This window comes from Arachis ipaensis, chromosome B8, assembly GCF_059453495.1.
Source record: "Arachis ipaensis isolate K30076 ecotype BB chromosome B8, ASM5945349v1, whole genome shotgun sequence".
NCBI classification, from domain to species: Eukaryota; Viridiplantae; Streptophyta; class Magnoliopsida; order Fabales; family Fabaceae; genus Arachis; species Arachis ipaensis.
Window position 1 is genome coordinate 54,126,983 of NC_142443.1, and position 10,976 is coordinate 54,137,958.

At 40.7% G+C, this 10,976-nt stretch overlaps 1 non-coding gene across 1 annotated transcript; it reads right to left on the bottom strand.

Annotated features, from left to right (window-relative positions):
* Positions 1–606: 606 nt before the first annotated feature.
* Positions 607–713, bottom strand: LOC148548137 (small nucleolar RNA R71). The gene has a single exon (XR_015897751.1). It is a non-coding gene; the product is annotated as a small nucleolar RNA R71 (small nucleolar RNA).
* Positions 714–10,976: the final 10,263 nt, after the last annotated feature.

Sequence of the window (10,976 nt, forward strand, 5' to 3'; positions counted from 1 at the left end):
CTTGCACTTGATGGTTGTATGACAGGGAGAAGAAGCGGGGCTTCAACTTCCTTCGATTCTGAACCTGAGAGGACCTTCCTTAGATTAAGGAGGGAGGCAAGAGGAAAGAAAGTGGTTGGTGCTGAGGAAGAGGAGGAATTCTTTGAACCAAATATGGAAGACAACATGGAAAACCATCATGAAGAAGAGGATCACAACCATGGGAGAGGAGGTAGAGCAAATCATGCTGGGGAGGATAGAAGAGTTTTGGGCTCTTACATCAATCCAAACCCAGGAAATTATGGAAGTAGCATCCAAAAGCCAACAATCCATGCCAACAACTTTGAACTTAAACCTCAGTTCATCACCCTTGTTCAGAACAACTGTTCGTTTGGAGGAGGTGTTCAAGAAGACCCCAATCAACATTTAACCACCTTCCTGAGAATATATGACACAGTGAAGTCTAATGGTGTTCATCCTGACGCCTCTAGACTGCTCCTATTTCCATTATCACTTAGGGACAAAGCAGCCAAGTGGCTGGAATCTTTCCCAAGGGAAAGCTTGACAACTTGGGAAGACATGGTGAACAAATTCTTAGCAAGATTTTACCCTCCTCAACGAATCAATAGGCTGAGAGCTGAGGTCCAAACTTTTAGGCAACAAGATGGTGAGACTCTATATGAAGCATGGGAGAGGTTTAAAGACCTAACAAGGAGGTGCCCACCAGATATGTTCAACGAATGGGTGCAGCTGCACATTTTCTATGAAGGACTCTCTTATGAGTCAAAGAAGGCCGTAGACCATTCATCCGGAGGATCTTTGAACAAGAAGAAGACTATTGAGGAAGCCATAGATGTTATTGAAACAGTATCAGAGAACGACTACTTCTATGCTTCCGAAAGAGGGAACACAAGAGGAGTAATGGAGCTAAACAATGTAGATGCTCTGTTGGCCTAAAACAAGCTCATTACCCAGCAGCTGGCTGACCTCACCAAGAAGATGGAGATGAACCAAGTAGCAACAATCTCCACTTCATCAACAACCCAAGAAGGAGTGAATGAAGAAGCAGAGGGTAGTCAGGAGCAAGCCAACTACATTGGGAATTCACCAAGGAAAAATTATGATCTATACTCCAAGACCTACAACCCTGGATGGAGAAACCACCCAAACTTTGGGTGGGGAAGTGAGCAAGATCAAAACCAAGACCAGAGACGTTACAACTCCAACAACAATGCAGCTCACCAGCAATTCACATAGAGGATATCTCAACACCCCCACAACAACACTTCTCCACATGCTTATCAAAACCAAAACAGCACATCTGCTCCGAATCACTCATCAATTGATGACAAGATCTCTAAGATTGAAGCCTTACTTGAAGGAATATGCCAAGAGATTCAAGAAAATAAAGTGTTCAAAGAGGAGGTGCGAGCCAATATTAAGAACCAGGGAGAGACCATTAGGAAGCTGGAATTCCAGGTGGGATATTTAGCTGAGAAGATTCCCAAACCTACTGATAGCTTCCCAAGTGACACGGAGAAAAACTCCAAAGGAGAAGCAAAGAAAGTAAGATGGGAATATTACAAAATGGTCACTACAAGTGATCAAGAGACTGAAGACAAGCAAGACACACTTTTCGAACAACCTGAAGACAACTCAACAAAGGAGGAGGATAAAGATCACCAAGAACCAGAAATCTCACAACAAGAGCTGCTGAAGCTCTATGCACCCTTCCCTCAACTGCTCAATGGTGCTATGGGAAAAAGAATATACTCAAGGTTCCTAGACTTATTTGCATCTCTGCATGTAAACATACCATTCATCAAGGAAATTCAACAAATGCCTGCATTCATCAAGTATATGAAGGAACTTCTTCCCAGGAAAAGCTCACTCAAAGGAGGCCAGACTATAGTGATGAACAAGGAATGTAGTGCCCTTATTCAACCTGAGTTGCCTACAAAAAGAAGAAACCCAGGGAGTTTTCACATCCCTTGTGCCATAGGTGAAACTATGTTCGATAGAGCACTATGTGATTTGGGGGCCAGCATCAACTTATTGCCCTTATCCCTGGTGAAGAGGCTGCAGATCAATGAGATAATGCCCACAGATGTAATCATCAGACTGGCTGACAAAACTCAAAAGCAAGCAATAGGAGTGGTGGAAAATGTGTTGTTAAAGGTTGGGAAATATTTTCTCCCAACAGACTTTGTCATCCTGGACATGGAAGAGAGTCACACTCATCCAATCATATTGGGAAGACCATTCCTAGCTACGGCCAGAGCACTTATCGATGTAGAGAAAGGGGAGCTAATATTGAGAATCCATGATGAACGACTCAGCTTCAATGTTTTCAAACTCTCACAAGAAACAGATCAAGAGGACAAGGAACTAAGCACAAATGATAATGAGACACTGAAGGAGGAAACAAGCACTGAAGCACAGCCAGTTCATTCTGAGATCCCCTTAATAGATAAACAAGGAAAACAGCAATTGCCACAGCTCAAGGAAAAGTTGGAGGAACCTAAACCTCTAAAGGCAGGTGAAGACAGCATCACAACTCCTTTAGAAAAAGAGGTCACCAAGGGGAAGGCAACCTCAAAAGAAACAAAGAAGAAAGTACCAAGGAGGTGGAGGAACAAGAAGATCCCTACGGAAGACTTCTCTCCAGGGGATAGAGTTGTCTCAGCTTACTTCCCAGATATTTTCCCTAATCTCCCTACTGTACCATCTCAGTTACCCACAGTCTTCACTATCAACAGAGTTCTTTCCCTGGAACATGTGGAGATCATTGATCCAATCAATGGATATAAGTCCACAGCAAGAGGAGACGACTTTAAGCACTACCAACCACCCTGATGAGGGAAAAACATCAAGCTAGTGACGCTAAAGAAGCGCTTCATGGGAGGCAACCCATGTTTTATATTTTTTTAAAATAATGAATAAATCAATGTTTATGAATTTCAACCCAAACTTGACAAACACTTGGTGAAATCTTTATCATGCAGTATATAGTGAAGAACAAGTTTGGTGTTCAAAGCAAACCAAGATGCATGCTAGTCTTGGGAGCTTTGAACAAAACTTTTCATCACATTGCTTCAAACTAAGTTTGGTGTCACCCCATGGTGCCACCAAAATGCATAAGGATACACAAGTAGTTAGTTAGTTAAAATTCATAAATAAACAAACTCTTTTTCTTCTCTTTATTATTCTAGCCGTAGAGTTTAATTTTTATGATATTAATTTCCTTATTTTAAATCTTTATAGGAAAAGAAAAAAAGCATAAAAAGGGATGGATTGGACAATTAAACAAAGAAGGATCGGACACCACAAAAGGAAGGGCTACACACTTGTTCTAAAAAGGGAATACATTGGAAAATGTTGCCATGCAACATTGGAAAAATGGAACCCCTAAAAGACCGAGCAATCTCATTCATAAAGTGATGATCCTTGTCTTTTATCCATGCATCACCCCAACCGTCCATCAAGTAACCACTCAATCAATCCACACCCTCCATGCTCTCACAACTTCTCTATATAAAGGACCCTTGTTCCGTACCCACCTTCATTGTCATTACCCAATCTTCACCACTCTCCATTTCGGTATAAGACACTCCGTACCCCATTAAAAACCTTTTTCCCACCTCACTCTCTTCATCGCAATAAAACCTTAAATAACCAAAAATCTCCACAACTTTGCCACCTTCACATATTAACTATCATTCATGGCGTCTTCGGGTTCTAAAAGAAGGAAGGGAAAGGAACCCATGGAAGAACACCCATATGATGAAAAGAGATTTAGAAGCTTCCATCATGCATTGCAATACGGGTGGATGGTTGATAAGGAAATCATTTATGAGCTGGGATTTCAAGTTAAAAAGACTGAGTGCCCCGAAATCACAGAGAAGATAGAAAGGAGAATATGGGAGCTCCTCACTGACCCGGTCATTAAGGTGAATGCAAACCTCATAAGAGAATTTTATGCAAATGCGGTTCGATATGATAAGAAGGATGAGTCTTACACAAGCTTTGTGAGAGGAAAGATGGTGGACTTTGGTCCCATGAGTGTCATGAGGGCATTGAAGCTACGGTCTATACAATTTGAAGAAGAAAGCTATCACTCAAGATTGGACAACCCCAATTATGACCAGATTCTGCAAGATATTTGTGTACCAGGAGCTGACTGGGAAAGGGGTGCGGGAAATAAACCAAAGTTCATCAAGAGAACAGATCTCACTCCTGAAGCCAAGGGGTGGTTTGAGCTAGCGAGAAGGTCTATTCTCCCAGCTGCAAACAACTCGGAGGTGAATGTCAAGAGAGCCACAATGGTGCACTGTATACTGAAGGGAGGAGAAATCAAGGTTGATGAACTCGTAGCTGAAGGTATTAGAAAGATGGCAGAGAAAAGCGACTCAAGAGGAACGTTAGGTTACCCCAGCACTATTTACCGAATATGCAAGAAAGCTGGGGTAGTTTTTGAAGATGAGAACCCCATGTGGATAAAGGAAGGCATCCCAATAACTGTACGAAGGATGAATGCTGCAGCATCCCCTTTGCCGCAGTGGAAGCAAAGGAAGAGGACAACCCCTCAAGTAGTGGAAGGACAAGTCTTAGAGGGTCAAGCACAACAGACCTTGGACATGCACCACTTGCAGGAGGCCATTGATGGCTTGTCTAGACAATATTTGGAAAGCCAAGGAGCACAGAAAGAGCTTCAACTACAGATGATAGGGCAGCAAGAGGAAACACTCTCAAGATAGATGACTCAGCAAGGTGAGTGGCAAAGGCAAATGATGGAACAGCAACTAAGTCAAGGACAACAATGGGGAGAAACATTCAACAGGATGGAACAAAGGCAAAACGAGCAACAAGAATCCACCCAGAGGCTAATCAACATCCAAGCACATCAAGGGGCACACATACATGAGATGCATCGAAGACAAATAGAACAGGCAGAACTATTGGACGAGCAAAGGGCATTCGCAGAAGGAGTTTACATGAGCGAAACAGGACATCACATAAACACTCAAGCTAGGCTCGGCTACTTAGTGGGACAGCTGCCAATATTGCATCCAGAAATAGCCAAGTATGACGAAATGAAGGATGAATTAGCATGAAAGGAAAGACAAAGGGTGGAAGAGAGTCATGAGTCAGTGAGGAAGGCACTTGAGGATTGGAAGCAAGCAAGATTGGCACGGATGCAAGGAAATGCAAGAGGAAACAAGGAGGACAAGCAAGGAAAAGAGCATGGACATCCACAACAGTAAAAGGTGGTGGAGTTCCTTCTTTGTTCCATCTTTCTCTATGTTTTAAATAAGGAAGATCTTGTATGAAATAGAACTTGCTTCCATGTTATGTTTAAACCTTTTTCAATTATGTCTTTTAAGTTTTTGGTATTGAAGAAAGTCTATGTGCACTAGTCTTTATGTCACTGCATCCCTACTTTACTTACTTATATGCTTGTCCCTTAAAATCAAATGAAGAGAGAATGCTTATGTTTCAAAAGACCAGAGTAGAGTTCATATTATGGAGTACATTCATGAATTTGTGGTATGATCATAAGTTAGCTAAGTTGGTTCAACCATAAGGTGGGATGACAACTATCTGGCCTGAATACTTTGCTTTGAACACACCTCATGAGACTAAGTATATGACAAGATCCTAATAAGAGAAAGAGAAAAGAATAATGAAAGTGGAAAAAGAAAAGAAAAAGAGTAAGCAATAAGGCTAGGCACCAATGGTTTCAATCTTGAGGCATGTGTCTGTGGTGCTCCTGTTTGAGGTATCTACTTGGATGAATAAGCTCTTAGGGGTGCCTTATCACTTGGTAACTTGGGTTAACTAACCCGGGATTATCAGCTGAAAGTCCATTATCAAGAGTAACCCTCACCACAGAGCATTTAGTAACCTAAAGAGGTGCTGGACACCAAGGTCTCAAGAAGGAAAATAAATGAACTATATGCCTGTGGTGTGTATGTATGGGGGAGAGACTTGAGGGAGTAAGTCCTTAGGGGTGCTTCAACACCTAGCACCTTGAACCAACTGGTTCGGGAGTGTTGGCTGAAAGATTATCTTAAAAGTTGCCCCCTTACAGAGCACTTAGCCTAAGAACACCAATAAGCTCTGAAGTGACAATAAAGGGATCAATGAATAAAAGTCTCATAGGATGTAAGTAAAGTGAGTGTTTTAAGACATGATAAAGGTCTGAAAGCCAGGAATGAACCTAAGTTGCTATGCATGAAACCACCATAAAATCAGTAATATGACTTCCACAAGAATGACTCATTGCTCTTGGCATTCCATTCATCATTCTCTTGTTCCAGTACTTGCTTAGGGACAAGCAAGCTTTAAGTTTGGTGGTGTGATGCCAAGGCATCTTGGCCAGTTTCACTGACCTTTTCTTTACTGTTTTTAGGTTAGTTTCATGCATTTCCTTAGGAAATAAGCTAGTTTTGGGTAGATATTCACTTACAACTTGATTCAAGCATACATTGTGCATTTTACATTATTTCATGAGGATTTTGCATGAGTTTAGTGACAAATTGTATGTTGCATTACCCATGACTTAGACTAGAACTTTGATGCACTCTATTGCTTGATTTCAGGATCAAAGGAAGCAAGGAATGGGAGGTAACTTGCAAAGTTAATGAGAAAAGTGATTGCCAATAACGCTCTCGAAGCCATCATTGACCACGTTAAGAGTCACGTTAACTAAGTTAACGTGAACTCTAACGTGGAGAAGGGAAGTTGAGCCAACGTTAGTGACACTTAACATTGTCACTAACGTTGGCAAATGCTCATAAGTGGCCACGTTTGAGTCCACGTTAACTTAGTTAATGTGGCCTCTAACGCTAAAGAGGGGAAGAAACGCCAACGTTAGTGACATTCAACATTCTCACTAACGTTGGCCTAAGGAGAAATATACCACGTTAACTCCCACGTTAACTCCCACGTTAACTTGGTTAACGTGGGAGCTAACATAAGAAGCAAGAGTGGTCGACCACGTTAGTGACACCCAACATTGTCACTAACGTTGGAAGCAACCACACAACCCCCCAAGGAGCCACTTTAACTTCCACGTTAACTTAGTTAACGTGGAAGCTAACGTTGATGAGTGAAAGAATGGCCAACGTTAGTGACACTCAACATTGTCACTAACGTTGGGGATGGCTAAGCATGGCCACGTTAGAAACCACATTAACTTAATTAACGTGGACTCTAACGTGAGACATAGGGGCACCTTGGAACGTTAGTGACAATGTTGAGTGTCACTAACGTTCTCGAAGGATGGCAAGCCCACGTTAAAGAGCCTTGTTAACTAAGTTAACGTGGGCTCTAACGTGGGAATAAATGGGGCTTTTCAAAGTTATTGGGAATGTTAAGTCTTAATAACGTGTGCAAAGGACTTAGAGGCAACGTTAGTGGCAACGTTTTTGCCACTAACGTTGAAGTTAACGTGGCTTTTATTTAGTAGCGTTAGTGAGAAAGTTGATTGTCACTAACGTTCTCGAACTCATATTTTTCACTAAACGTTTACACCCCTAACGTCCCGAGCTAAAGTCTCTGCCCACTTCACATTTTCTCTCTGCAAGTAAAGCCAAGCCCAAATGAAGAAGAGAACTGCTTCAAACTCAAGATCCAAAGGCCCAAGACTTGAAGAGCCAACTAGAAGCTGAGAAAAGTAGTATATATAGGAGTAGCTTTGAATTGTTGAAGAGTTCTAAAAGTTAGAAAAAGAGAACTACTCTCTGTATTTTACTTTCTCTGCATTTTCTAGTTTTAGGATGTATTCTCCATCCTTGTTTTCATTTTCAAGATCTATGAACAACTAAACCCCTTTCATTGGGTTAGGGAGCTCTGTTGTAATTTGATGGATCAATACTAATTTTCATTATTCTTCTTCTATCTTTTCTCTTGATTTTACTTGAAAGCTTTCAATCTTCATCCAATTGAGTAGTTATCTTGGAAAAGAAGCTATTCAAACTTGGATCTCTTCTGAACCTTGAAAGAGGAATGAAGAGATCAAGCTAGAAATGCTTTCTCAAGCTGGACCAAATTGGGTTTGGATGGGTATGTGACTATAACCCTCTCAATACTTGATTTGGAAAATGCATGTGGTATAATCAGTGACCATACTGCATCTCTTCTCATGAGCAATTGACCAAGGAATTCGCTATTGATCAAGATTTGAGAGATTGAATTGCAAGAAATTGTAATTCAATCAATTAAGATTTCCAAGGAGATCAATGAGTGCATTGATTGAGGAAGAGATGAAAATGAACTTGATCCGGAGAATTGCAACATCTCCTAAGCCCAATGAACTCCCCATCTCTGATCTTACCCATTCTCTTTAATTTCTGCCATTTACTTTTATGAGCAAATCCTCCATTCCCATTTACAATTCTGCAATTTATTTTCAGTCATTTACTTCCAGTCCTTTAATTCTAGGATTTACTTTTCTGTTTTTTATATTCCCGCCATTTTATTTTCTGCAACTCTCAACCCAAATTCTGAATTTGCTCAACTAGAACATTCTTCTAATTAAAGTTGCTTGATCAATCAATCCCTGTGGGATTCAACCTCACTCTATTGTGAGTTTTTACTTGACGACAAATTCGGTACACTTGCCGAAGGGAGATTTGTTGTGAGACAAGTTTTCCGTGCATCAATTGCTCATAAAAGTAAATGGTAGAAATTAAAGAGAATGGGTAAGATCAGAAATGGGGAGTTCATTGGGCTCAGGAGATGTTGCATTCTCTGGATCAAGTTCATTTTCATCTCTTCCTCAATCAATGCATTCATTGATCTCCTTGGCAATCTTAAGTGATCGAATTCCAATTTCTTGGTAATTCAATCTCTCAAATCTTGATCAATAGCCAATTCCTTGGTCAATTGCTCATGAGAAGAGATGAAGTATGGTCACTGATTATACCACATGCATTTCCCAAATAAAGTGTTGGTAGGATTATAGTCACATATCCATCCAAACCCAATTTGCTCCAGCATGAGAAAGTATTTCTAGCATGATCTCTTCATTCCTCTTTCAAGATTCAGAAGAGATCCAAGTATGAATAGCTTCTTTTCTAAGATAACTACCCAATTGGATGAAGATCGAAAGCTTTCTAGTAAAATCAAGAGAAAAGATAGAAGAAGGAGAATGAAAACTAATATTGATCCATCAAATTATAACAAAGCTCCCTAACCCAATGAAAGGGATTTAGTTGTTCATAGCTCTGGAAAATGAAAACCAAGATGGAGAATACATGATGAAAGTAAAACTAGAAGTGCAGAGAAAGTAAAATACAGAGAGTAGTTCTATGCCAAAGGCTCCCTAAAGTTTCCAACTCCCCAACTAATTCAAAGCTACTCCTATATATAATACTCTTCTCATCTTCTAGTTGGCTCTTCAAGTCTTGGGTATGGGCCTCTGAATCTTGAGTTTGAAGTAGTTATCCTTTTCATTGGGCTTAGCTTTGCTTGCAAAGAGAAAAGGTGAAGTAGGCAAGGACTTTGGCTCAGGACGTTAGTGGTGTCAACATTAAGTGAAAGTGTGGGTTCGAGAACGTTAGTGACAATCACCTTTTTCACTAACGTTCCTAACCTAAATATGATCACGTTGACTTCAACGTTAGTGGCACTAACGTGTGACCACTAACTTTGCCTCTTGGTCCTTCGCACACGTTATTGGGACTTACCTTTCCCAATAACGTGGAGAGTCCTCCCTTGTTCCTACGTTAGCATCCACGTTAACTAGGTTAACGTGGCTTCTAACGTAGTAATGCCAATCCTTCGAGAACATTAGTGACACTTACCTTTGTCACTAACGTTCCAATGTGCCCCTATTTCCCACGTTAGAGTCAACGTTAACTAAGTTAACGTGGCTTCTAGCGTAGTCATGCTAGCCATCTCCAACGTTAGTGACAAAGGTAAGTGTCACTAATGTTGGCTCATCATCTCTTTATCCATGTTAGCTTCCACGTTAACTAAGTTAACATGGGAGTTAACGTTGCTCATGGTGGCTCTTGGTGTTTCACCGCAACGTTAGTGACAAAGGTAAGTGTCACTAACGTTGGCTATCAATTGCTCTCTCCACGTTAGCTTCCACGTTAACTAAGTTAAGGTGGCTTATGGAGGCTTGACCAACGTTAGTGACAAAGGTGAATGTCACTAACGTTGGCTTCTCTTTTGCTTCTTAACGTTAGAGTCCATGTTAACTAAGTTAACATGGCTCTTAACGTGGCCACTTATGAGCTTGGTCCAACGTTAGTGACAAAGGTAAGTGTCACTAACGTTGGCTCCATTTTCTTTCTTCCATGTTAGAGTTCACGTTAACTTAGTTAACGTGACTGTTAACGTGGGTTATTATGGCTTCGAGGGCGTTATTGGTGATTATTTTTCTCATTAACGTTGCAAGCTTGCTCCCATTCCATGTTAGTGGTCACGTTAGTTAGACTAACGTGGCTGCTAACGTGGTTCTTCCTTGCTTCCTTTGTCCTGAAATCAAGCAATAAAGTGCATCAAAGTTCTAATCCAAATCATGAGACATGCATCCTCTAATTTGTCATATAATTCATGCAAAATTCTCATGAAATCATGTAAAGTGCACAATGTATGCTTGAATCAAGATGTAAGTGAATATCTACCCAAAACTAGCTTATTTTCTAAGAAAATGCATGAAACTACCTTAAAAACAGTAAAGAAAAGGTCTGTGAAACTGGCCAAAATGCCCTGGCATCACAACACCAAACTTAAAGCTTGCTTGTCCCTAAGCAAGTACTGGAACAAGAGAATGATGAATGGAATGCCAAGAGAAAATGAGTCATTCTTGTGGAAGTCATGTCCCTGGTTTTATGGTGGTTTCATGCATAGCAACTTAGGTTAATTCCTTCACTGTCTTTCAGACTTTTATCATGTCCTAGAATACTCACTTTGCTTGCATCCCATGAGACTTTTATTCATTGATCCCTTTTGTTTCTTGTCAATTCAGGGCTTATTTGTGT